The sequence below is a fragment of the Crinia signifera genome, chromosome 4, assembly GCF_055691185.1.
Source record: "Crinia signifera chromosome 4, ASM5569118v1, whole genome shotgun sequence".
Lineage (NCBI taxonomy): Eukaryota > Metazoa > Chordata > Amphibia > Anura > Myobatrachidae > Crinia > Crinia signifera.
The window spans coordinates 14726616-14738944 of record NC_139220.1 but is presented as its reverse complement, the minus strand read 5'-3'; the positions used below and the strand labels follow the sequence as shown (position 1 = coordinate 14738944).

Below are 12329 nucleotides of genomic sequence, written 5' to 3'. Positions count from 1 at the left end.
GCAGCATTATGCATTTATTAGTATGGGGAAAGAAAGGGATGGGGAGGGAATCTGGGGGATATAACCTGAGCACAAGTGACACAGAATTATGTACAATAATACATGCAGTAGTTCAAAATTTATGTGATTACCACAATAGTATTGAATATTCACCCATTGGTTGGGTCGATAGTGACGTGGCGGTGCTCCCCTGAGAGTAGATATAGTGTACCAAAGTGGAGAGGAAAAAGTACTCTCTTTTGTTTGGGGGTACTCTTTTAACTAGTCAATGTGATTTATTACGAAACAAATAAAATTTAGCTTTTAATATATACTATTTTAAAATAGAGATTTTTTCGGACATACAGACATACAACACTAAACGTAGATAACATAGGTAACGTACAGTACAGGTTATTTTATAGTATATTCCTGCGCTGTCCTATGAGTTTTTAGGCTCCTGAGTTTACCAGATGGGGCAGACAATATTGTGGGTAATATCAATGGCTGTATTTAAATTTCAGCTTATCCCCATAATGTGATTATTGTTCCCATCAAGGTAGTAAAAGAAGTTGCGAAATATATATATACTAGGTGATTCATCACGCCCTACGGGCGCTCTTCACACCGTCGTAAGGGGCTGCGCCCCCTTAATTTGTGAACATTTGTATATGAGAAAGATGGTTAGAATTGTATGTAAGATGCCTGTATTGCAACTTGAGTTATAGGTGAAATGTGTTAAATAGAGAGCATATGATGTGGAAGGGGGCGTGTATTGTTTTGTTTTGTGGTTTGTTAAGCGGTTACAGAGTAAGATGTACATTGATAGTGTGGATGGTACAGTGACATTTGTGGGTGTGGGGGGGGGGGCTGTGTGTGCATGTTGTTTAGGTGTGTGTGTGCAATAGTATAGTAGGGTGTTTTTGAGTCAGCGGCTCCCCTCTGGCGGAGGTCACGACACAGGAAAACAGGAGGCTAGGTAGTGATAGGGGTGTGTGGGCATAAGGGGGACTAAAGAGGAGGGTGGGAGATACTGTGCAGCTTCTGCCAGTGGGTGAGGGTCCAGCGTGGCAGTACAGGAGTACAGGATGGTGGCCCTGAGTCAGTGTCTCCTCCTACTGGGTGGGAGTTAGGGTACATGAGAGCAGGAGGCTGGGCTATGAGGCATGATAGGGGCATGTGGGCAAAACAGCGTCAGCGACTCCCCAGTGGTGGAAGTTACGGTTCAGGAGAGCAGGAAGCTGGGTAGTGATAGGGGTGTGTGGGAATAAGGGGGACTAAAGAGGAGGGTGGGAGATACTGTGCAGCTTCTGCCAGTGGGTGAGGGTCCAGCGTGGCAGTACAGGATGGTGGCCCTGAGTCAGTGTCTCCTCCTACTGGGTGGGAGTTAGGGTACATGAGAGCAGGAGGCTGGGCTATGAGGCATGATAGGGGCATGTGGGCAAAACAGCGTCAGCGACTCCCCAGTGATGGAAGTTACAGTTCAGGAAAGCAGGAAGCTGGGTAGTGATAGGGGTGTGTGAGTATACGGGGGACTAAAGAGGGGCTTAGGGGTGCCGTGAATTGTGGGAGGGGCGTGGGGGGTGCCGTGAATCAAGGGAGGGAGGGGGCGCAGGTGTCCGCGAATCGCGGGAGAGGGCGGGGGTCCGCAAAGCGTGGGAGGGGGCGTGAATTGCGGGAGGGGGGGTTGCGAATTGCGGGAGGGCGGGGTGTGCGGGGCTGACGTGAATCGTGGGAGGGGGCGTGAATCGTGGGAGGGGGGGGAGTGCGCAGGGGGTCCGTGAATTGCGGTAGGGGGGGGGCACAGGGCGCGATGAATCACCTAGTTCATACTGATACTTACCTATCTTGATTGAAGATCGGTCCCCTTGTCCAGTAGAATTGCAGTACGTGGACCTGTGACAGAACGTTTGTGTCAAACAATGTACAGGGAAGAACTGTTTATTGAGACAGAAAAAATACTTTTTAATAAAGAAAATACTATTAAGACATGGACTTTGTGTATTACAATATGGATGTATATTTATAGATTCCACATTTGTCTAAATATGTGTGTGTGTGTGTGTGTGTGTGTGTGTGTGTGTGTGTGTGTGTGTGTGTGTGTGTGTGTGTATATATAGTGTCACTTTCACTGAGCCTCACACCAGCTCACATCTCCAAAGGGACAGTGAAAATTATTGTTTGAACCGAGACCTCAATTCTACACTAGCAGTGTCAATTTTTAGTGCAGATCGCTGTCTGTGTGAAACTATACGGCTAAAAATCTGTGACAGGAAAGAAAAGACCCCAAACACTCCCTAACAGTGGAGTTTCATAATTAAAGTGCGCCTCAAAGTCTATAGAGGATCTGGTGTGTCGACGTCCTGTTGGGATATACCCTACGCGAAAGAATCGCGAGAATTGTGTCAATAACATCTGCAAACCCCTGATGAAGTCCCTTGCAGGGACGAAACGCGTTGGAAACGTTTGTTTGCTAGTCTGAAAATTTCTGAAACACAACATTTTTATGGTCTGATAAAAGCACCTTTATTGAATGAGAAGATTAAAAGAGGCTTTTTTAAAAATGTTTATTAAGTATTGGACTTTACTTTGATTTACTACCAATATAACTAAAGGCTACCATAGAACCAATTATTGAGGGTTCAAACAGGGGCGCCAACTTACAATTGCTATATATATATATATATATATATATATATATATATATATGTGTGTATTTATATATATATATATATATATATATATATATATATATATATATATATAGGCAATTGGATAGAGTGGATATTTCCATCATCATAGAAATTTACATTTATTTTCTGTATATGTGATGATCCAGCATCCTTAAATTAATAATGTCTTTATTTATTTATTAATTTTATCTGTCACCTGCAGACATGATGTCAGATACTCTGATGGCTGAATCATTGTGACATCACAGAGGTATGAGGTGTAAAATGTAAAAAAAAAATTGTGATGTCACAATGCTCTTGGTGTTGCTATATAAACTCCCCCCCAAGGCAAAGGCCTCAGAGCTGTTATGAAGAGGATGAGGATGAGAATGACAGCGACTGTGTGTGTACGAATCGTATACTGTGAGTATAACAACCTGGTATAAGTAACATTATATTATATTTGTCAGGTAACCAGATAGATCCCGGGGGATTAGCCATGTTTCTGTACATAGGTGACGCCTATTCCTGGGATAAATACATTGTGAAGTTTGTCCCAGAATATCCCAGACCCCTGTGTATAATATCCCAAATCTCAGCGTGTTCCCCTGTAGTCATGCAGAGAGCACACTAGTAAATGATTAGAGAGTACAGTTATATGTTCTATGTTTGTATATAGTGGTAGATGTAGGTGAGGGGGCGGTACGGGGGTGTGGTGGCTGAGACTCATCATCATAACCACACCCACTGCTACATAATGCAGAGATTACTGGGGGGCGGGGCTAGGATAACATTTGATTTAATCTATTGTCTTTGGATTTCAGTTATTGCGTTTTTGCCATTGCTGTATGGCCAGATTCCTGACATGGAGGATCTGAATGTAAGTATAGACATTTTTGGTCACAGTTTTGTTATATGTGAGTCACAATGTTATTTTTGTATCTTTAAAGCTGTGTCGTTGCTTAATACTTCTTTATCTTTTATATTATAGAATACAGAATTACCACCAGGGATAAATGTGGAAAGTAACATCGGGGAGATCACCCACATCTCCAGCTACATGAAAGACGATGAGGACCTCAGCGCAAGAGTAGCAGCGCCCAGAATGCAGAGCAGCAGCATGCTGAATGAGGATGAGGACCTCAGCGCAAGACTGGGAGGAGAGCTCAGTGTGCCGGAAGAGGCCAGCGCCCCCAGCGCCACACCGGGAGAGGCCATTGACCCCAGTGCCAGACTGGGAGAGGCCATTGACCCTAGTGCCAGACTGGAAGAGGCCAGCACCCCCAGCACCACACTGGAAGAGGCCAGCGCCCCCAGTGCCACACTGGAAGAGGCCACGTTTCCCAGTGCCTTACTGATTGAGGCCAGCACCATTAGTGCCTTACTGGTTGAGACAAAGGCCCCCAGTGCCAGACTGGAAAAGGACAATGCTACACTGGCAGAAGCCAGCACCAGACTGGAAGAAGGAAGAACTCCCATCATTACCATCGGAGAGACCTTGGGAGAGACCAGCACCCCCAGCACCAGTGTGAGGGAACCCAGCACCCCTACTACCACCAAGGAAGAGGCCAGTGCTCCCGGCACCAGTGTGGGGGAGGTCAGCACCTCTACTACCAACAATGAAGAGGCCAGTGCTTCCGCCAAAAGGATTTTGCTATGTGTGTTACTCGCGGTGCTTATCATCGATTTTATTATCTTTTCGATATTATTGTATCGCATAAAAACAAAGCAGAAGGTGCGCGATATCGAATGTGGGGATCCATGATTGTCTCCCCATCATCAGCATCATAGGAGAAGTCAGGGTCCCCAGCACCATTTGACAAACCCGCGGGCCCCCAGCACCATCTGAGGGGCCAATAAATAAAATCTGATGTTTTTAGTAACACAATTCTGTTTCCCGCATGTTATTGGTATTGTGAGCGAGTGGCGCGGAAGCTGTTACATCGCTGACACAGTTATACTGGGGGTGTTGTATCATATAACATATACACATACGCCATACAGGTTTTTTACTTAAGAATTTAAGGGGGGCACCAAATGGTTTTGGGTTAATACCTTTACAGTGTCCAGACAGACAGTGAATAAGTCGACACCAAAAGGTTGACGTCCAATGGGTCAACAGGGTGAAAAGGTAAAAATGAAGAAGGTTGACATGCAATCGGTTGACATGGTCAACAGGGGGGGTCCGAACATTCGAGCCTAGCGCACAGGTGTGAATCAGCCCCTTTATCTCACACCAACCAAGGCTAAGTACAGAGACCCCATTGTCACTGGTCCCCCCCAAGGTCCTGTATGCCAATTCATCCTGCTACACAGATGCTACAGGAGGTTCTGAGAAAAAGGTTCTATATTAATACAAATATTCAAATACATTTTTAGGAAACCCTGGTCACTGTTACATTGTCACCTCCCTGTAGCCACTGTCACCAATATCTAGATACAGTGTGAATCCAAATGTCTTCACTATTACTCAATATGGGCAGTTTCCGGGTTACTAATCATAAATCATACATTACTAATTATAAACCAATTCTGCCCACCCCCTTCCCCTCCCCCCTCTGCTGAGGCGGATGCAGTCAGGGAGTTGCGGTGCCGCAGTGCCAGAAGTCACTTGGGAGACACTCCAGAGTCCAGCTCACACCCGAGTCACCCTCTGCCCGCAGCCTGTGTATGTCTCGGCCCCTGAGCAGCTCCCTCCTCTTCTGGGAGCAGAGGAGCTGGACATCACCACCCTCCGGCCGGGAGCCACCGACCTCCTGCAGAAGCAGCTGCCATTAGCGCTCCATGCAGGCCAACCCCAACAGAGAATACTGTATTTATGTATGCAGAGTGTGTGTGTGTGTGTGTGGGGGGGGGGGGGGCACAGGTGGCAGTGGTAAGTGAAGGGGGGGGGGCGCCGCGGACTAGAAATCTGTCCTAGGCCCCACAATTTCTAGTGGCAGCCTGCTGAGGACTGGGCTATGTATTGTACACTTGGTCCCTGAGGACTGGACTATGTATTGTACACTTGGTCCCTGAGGACTGGACTATGTATTGTACACTTGGTCACCGAGGAGTGGACTATGTATTGTACACTTGGTCACTGAGGACTGGACTATGTATTGTACACTTGGTCACTGAGGACTGGACAATGTATTATACACTTGGTCACTGAGGACTGGACTATGTATTGTACACTTGGTCACCGGGGACTGGGCTATGTATTGTACACTTGGTCACCGGGGACTGGGCTATGTATTGTACACTTGGTCACCGAGGACTGGACTATGTATTGTACACTTGGTCACCGAGGACTGGGCTATGTATTGTACACTTGGTCACCGAGGACTGGGATATGTATTGTACACTCGGTCACCGAAGACTGGGCTATGTATTGTACACTTGGTCACCGAGGACTGGACTATGTATTGTACACTTGGTCACCGAGGACTGGACTATATATTGTACACTTGGTCACCCAGGACTGGGCTATGTATTGTACACTTGGTCACCGAGGACTGGACTATGTATTGTACACTTGGTCACCGAGGACTGGGCTATGTATTGTACACTTGGTCACCGAGGACTGGGCTATGTATTGTACACTTGGTCACTGAGGACTGGACTATGTATTGTACACTTGGTCACTGAGGACTGGGCTATGTATTGTACACTTGGTCACCGAGGACTGGGCTATGTATTGTACACTTGGTCACCGAGGACTGGGATATGTATTGTACACTTGGTCACCGAGGACTGGACTATGTATTGTACACTTGGTCACCGAGGACTGGGCTATGTATTGTACACTTGGTCACTGAGGACTGGATTATGTATTGTACACTTGGTCACCGAGGACTGGACTATGTATTATACACTTGGTCACCGGGGACTGGGCTATGTATTGTACACTTGGTCACCGAGGACTGGGCTATGTATTGTACACTTGGTCACCGAGGACTGGGCTATGTATTGTACACTTGGTCACTGAGGACTGGACTATGTATTATACACTTGGTCACCGGGGACTGGGCTATGTATTGTACACTTGGTCACCGAGGACTGGACTATGTATTGTACACTTGGTCACCGGGGACTGGGCTATGTATTGTACACTTGGTCACCGGGGACTGGGCTATGTATTGTACACTTGGTCACCGAGGAGTGGGCTATGTATTGTACACTTGGTCACCGGGGACTGGGCTATGTATTGTACACTTGGTCACCGGGGACTGGGCTATGTATTGTACACTTGGTCCCTGAGGACTGGACTATGTATTGTACACTTGGTCCCTGAGGACTGGACTATGTATTGTACACTTGGTCACTGAGGACTGGACTATGTATTGTACACTTGGTCACTGAGGACTGGACTATGTATTGAACACTTGGTCACTGAGGACTGGACTATGTATTGTACACTTGGTCACTGAGGACTGGACTATGTATTGAACACTTGGTCACTGAGGATTGGACTATGTATTACACACTTGGTCACTGAGGACTGGACTATGTATTATACACTTGGTCACTGAGGACTGGACTATGTATTGTACACTTGATCACCGGGGACTGGACTGTGCATTGTACACTTGGTCACTGAGGACTGGACTATGTATTGTACACTTGGTCACTGAGGACTGGACTATGTATTATACACTTGGTCACTGAGGACTGGACTATGTATTGTACACTTGGTCACTGAGGACTGTACTATGTATTGTACACTTGATCACTGAGGACTGGACTATGTATTGTACACTTGGTCACTGAGGACTGTACTATGTATTGTACACTTGATCACTGAGGACTGGACTATGTATTGTACACTTGGTCATACTGAACTAATTAACCCATGGCCATTTCTGCTGCAGATGAGCGCATCCACCAAATTTTTTCGCCAAATTCCAAAATCTCTCTACACTACCAGCAGGGGGTGCACTGTACAATTCCACTCTTTACCACCTCATCGAGTGCCTAGGGTTAGTGGGTGTGAAATCAGTAGCAACGCCTTCTCCGGCCCTCTTCCTTTCTGAGCCTATCCTCTTGGTAATTGTTGGATTCCGGCTGTGGTAGGGCCTCTGTCTTAGCAGCATTTATCATTGCCTACCATGTATAAGCGATGTGTAGTAGTGACCTGACTGCAATGGTAATAACATGTGGGCTATCCCATAGTACAGGCCGTCTCTGCTGCTGGCCTCGCGTGTGACAGTCACAGACGGCCGGGTATTTGTAATTCATAAAGTGTGTTGTGCTGGGTGTATTTTTAGATACCGCTACTAGCAACTGAGGGAGAAGTTAGTGCTTAATAATCAGATAATCTCTTTCACTATAAGGGAATAGCCTTTAATACAGCACGTAATTATTCTACGTGATAAACGCTTGATGGCATCTTAATACAAGATGCATATTAATACCATTGTAAAAAGACAGGACATAAGCTATTATATTTGAGTGCACAGGCATACCTCCTATGGCGCCACAGTGGTGGCGTGGCCTCGGGGGGGCGTAGTGACTTCCGGCAAGGCCACGCCTGCAACATTTTCAGTTCCTCAAAGTTGGGAGGTATGCATAGGCCGGCGATTAGTATCGATCCGATGTGTGGCAGGATTTACACCGCAATGTTCGTACCTCCTGTGCCCCCTCCCCGCAGCCTAACTCTGGATCCCACTGCTGCAGCCTAAAACCTAATGCTGACATTTTACCTGTCCACATTCTGAGAGGTAACAGTATCAGTTTAACAGTGTCCACATCATAACTGTTGACACTATGTTGTCAACTTAATGAATGTTGATTGTTTCTGTCGGCCAAATCCTGTCTCTGGGATATGATCACTAGGTTAATTTAATGTAGGTCGACCACTGAAGGTCAACAGGCCGTAGGTCGACACCTGAAATAGGTCACCGTGGCTACGGTCGACAGGGTTGGGAGGTTGATAGAAGCATTATGTCAACATCCCTTTTTTTAGCCCACATTTGCCGATACACATTCATGCCCTACCATGCACTACGGCATGTGGGAGAATATAATAATGTACATTTTGACTGTGTCCATATCGCCTCTGTCGACATTCGGGACAAAACTGTCAACTTTTTGACTGTCATCCTTCCCATTGTCGACCTAATGCTCGTGTCGGCCATCCGACACTGTCGAAGTTAGCCATGTCAACCAATTTCAGGTGACGACGTAAGCCCTGTCGACTTTCAGTGATCAGCCTAATGTACGTCAACCTTCATTGAGTCAACACCATATCCCTGTTTCTTAATTTCCACTAATATCCGAAAAAAAAGGGTTCCCCCTTAATACAATCACCTGGCATCGCTCCACTAGATTACTCAGGATCAGCGGTAAAGGCCTACACACCGGCCGGGGAGCACGTAGTGATCTGGCCGGCGTCCAAAGCAGAGAGATTGATCCTGCGGCAGGAGGGAGAAGAGACACGGTTATTTATTTTTTTACCTTTAAATGACAAATTCTATTTTCCCCATTAGACTCTACAGACTCCCCGCGAGGCGCAGAACGGATTGGTCTCATAGTCGTCTAAACAGAGGCCCTCGTAATTGTTTTCTCTCTCCTGGAAAAGAAGGATCTGTGTTTTAATAGAGCCATTTAGGCGTGTTTGGCCGTGGATCTAAAATGAGATAACCGTTTTTTTTTTTCTCCTTCTTTCATTCTGATTCCTAAGTGCCGACATCTGTCAGCAGAATGGACACTTGAGGCTGACTCTCCACTGAAAGGGTTGGCCGGCTATAGTGTTGTAGTTGTGTTTGGAACGCTCGAAAGCACTACATTAAATTGAGAGTACACTAATAATACGGCAAGTGTATTGCAGAAAATTGCTGGGCTCAGGGCACTTAGAAATCTTTTTTTTTCTTTCTAAATGGATTGTCGGAGGACACAGAGGTAAAGACGTGTCCTGTATCTTAAACATTGTGGTGGCCGGCATTTACCTGCCGCCGCGTAATACGGCTCCCATTTGCTCCCAGTAATGTTAAACCATTTATAAAAGCAACACAAATCTTTTTTCTATTCTTAAAAGGAGATGGTTAACAAAGCGCGTCTGGGCTCGGAGGAACAAGAATAAAATTTAATGGGAAAATATCAGTTTAGAAAATAGTTAGTTTCCAACGCTGTATGATATTGGGAATTGCTTCTCAATTTTCCCAAATAAAATGCTCTTAATTCTATGTTTAAACTTTTAGAGGAAAATTGAACAGTGTCTGCAGTAAATGATTTCACGTGTCGGTAAATCACATACAGCAAGGAAATAAAAGCACACACATCGGTCCACACAGAAAAAAAAAACACATGTTGACATCACAGGAAAAAAAAAACACAAACATTGCCTCCCATATGAAAAACAACGCACACATTGGTCCCTACAGGGAAAAAAGATATAACACATTGGCCCTGATAGGAAAAATAAGCATACATTGGCCCCACAGGAAAAACACACACAAGCATTGGTCCCTATAGAAAAAATAAAACACATATTGGCCCCATCAGAAAAACACACACACACACACACACAGTAGAGCCCACATGAAAAATACACAATGGGGGCCACTTTTTCACAATGGGGGCTCCTTTTTTTACATGGAAAAAGAGGAAACACATACACACACTGACCCCACTTAAATTGGCCTACTCAGAAGACAGTGCAGACCTGATAATAAGTCAGATTTTATCAGTCTAGGGGAGGGATGTATTAAGCTGAAAATGCGGTAAAATCCCCTATGGGCTTCTATCGCCGTCTGCTGCCCGGTGTCCGCACCCCCCTCCCTGCTGCTCCTCCTCCCCCAGCAGCATGTTGCAGCCGGGGATGTCCTTCCGGCTGCAGCGGGGAGGAGAAGATGCCAGGGACGCCGCAAAACCTATGAGGTGACGGGGCTCTGTCACCGCACCGCGATGTCAGCCGCATATGTTAGTACATATGCGCTGGTATCGCAGCGGCCAGTCGGCGAGGGGTGGTGATGTCATGGGGGGGAAATATTGCGTTGTGTTGATCTGAGGAACCACCTAAAGTCTGAAATGTATACAACGCTAAATCACTCTTAATTTCTATAAGATATATATATATACATATATACACACAGCCTAGCATGTTGTAAGACATGCGCAATTTACTAGAAACACGGCCATATTCGAACGTACTTGCGGTTCGGGTGCAGGCCACCGATTTCAACTAGCTAATTAGCTATCAAAAAAAATATTGTTTTCATGTCTTTATTACAGTATATCTCACTTATGATATTTATATCTGTGTTATATTATTCTATATATCTCTGAATTTTCCTGTATACCCGCTCGTCGACAAGAAAACCGGCGTGCCGGAACATTTTTTTCTATTTCTACGCGTGTGCTAATTGATTCTTTGACGATAAATGAGACGAGCATCCCTGCTAAGAGTCATTACAAAAGCTTATTTGAAAGGCCTGAAGAAGCTGACAATCTCTGCACTTGATTACAGGCGGCGACAGGAAATTGTCATCTTTAGAAAGGCGACAGACTGACAATTGGCGGCGAGTGATAGGAAACCGAAATACAGGCCCAAGGCACAAAGTATGAAAAGACGGAAAGATGCTGCGATAGAAGCGGGATCCTGAAAAAAAAAGTAAGGAATAGATCTGACGCCGCATCACCGATATCCAGTATAATATGCCCATTATATTTGTCTAGCTCGTTAACAATCCGCTGGTATCAATTAAACTCTGACTTTGATATAAATTGCTCACTGCATAATTCCTTTCTGTTGTGTTTCAGGCTCTCTAAGCTTCGTTAGCACTGGGGCTGGATGCTAATAAGCTGAGGAAATAGACGTCTCGTGTCGGCGGACTCGTCAGCACAACGAGAACATTTTTACAGGCTCTTTACTTTGATGCAGACGTGTAACCCTGTGGGGGGAATTACCTCAGCCATCGCCTCCATGTTTTTTCGGATAATGGGCAGCTTCGGCCATACCCTGAGCGGGCCGATTACCAGAAATGACCGCTCACTCCAGCTGTCCTGTAATAGAAAACAGCTATTACTTCTTATTCTTTCTCTGAAATATGTTTTTTCCACCACACACTTCATTTCATTACCACCCGGCGTTATGTTATTCTCCTGCCTGACATTCGGAATTGTGGTGTTTTTTTAAACCCAGTACAGGAATGTTATTGTGAAAGTGAAATGAGAATATCATGTTCATTCACCAATTAAAATGAAGGGCAAAAAAAAATTACCTCATGCTTCGATCGCAGTGCGTGTGCGCGAAGGGGCTGCTGCGATCCCACTCGCAATGAGGGATTCGTGGAAAAGTGCTCGACAGGAAGTGGCCACTTGGAGATGTTAACGTAGTGTTTATGGGGGTGTTTGGGAAAATGCAAACTTGTAGGTGCAAAAACATGGCATCTGGGTCACTACTGCTGTGTACTAGTCTGCCCAGCCGTAGACCAACCGTATTCCCGATGTACCTCGTTGTCACGTATAGGCTATGAGTGTGTACGCAATTGCAAATGAGCTTGCAATGACTACGGCCTGTGATTTGAACTTAGTTCCTGGGCCGAGCGTCATGGTCTAACACAGTCATGTCCAAACTGTGGCCCTCCAACTGTTGTGAAACTACACATCCCAGCATGCCTTGCTATAGTTTTAGCGGTACTTATGTACTAACTGGGCTGCCGATTTTGAAATCGGGTCCATCGCATCGCATCCGAC

The 12329-nt window shown here is 45.7% G+C and overlaps 1 long non-coding RNA gene across 1 annotated transcript; it reads right to left on the bottom strand.

The window, feature by feature from the left end:
- Positions 1 to 1822: 1822 nt before the first annotated feature.
- On the bottom strand, positions 1823 to 11634 carry LOC146072238 (uncharacterized). Its single transcript, XR_014472999.1, has 3 exons — positions 11541 to 11634; positions 8943 to 9046; positions 1823 to 1875 (listed from the first exon to the last, which is right to left on the bottom strand). It is a non-coding gene; the product is annotated as an uncharacterized LOC146072238 (long non-coding RNA).
- Between the last annotated feature and the right edge of the window lie 695 nt (positions 11635 to 12329).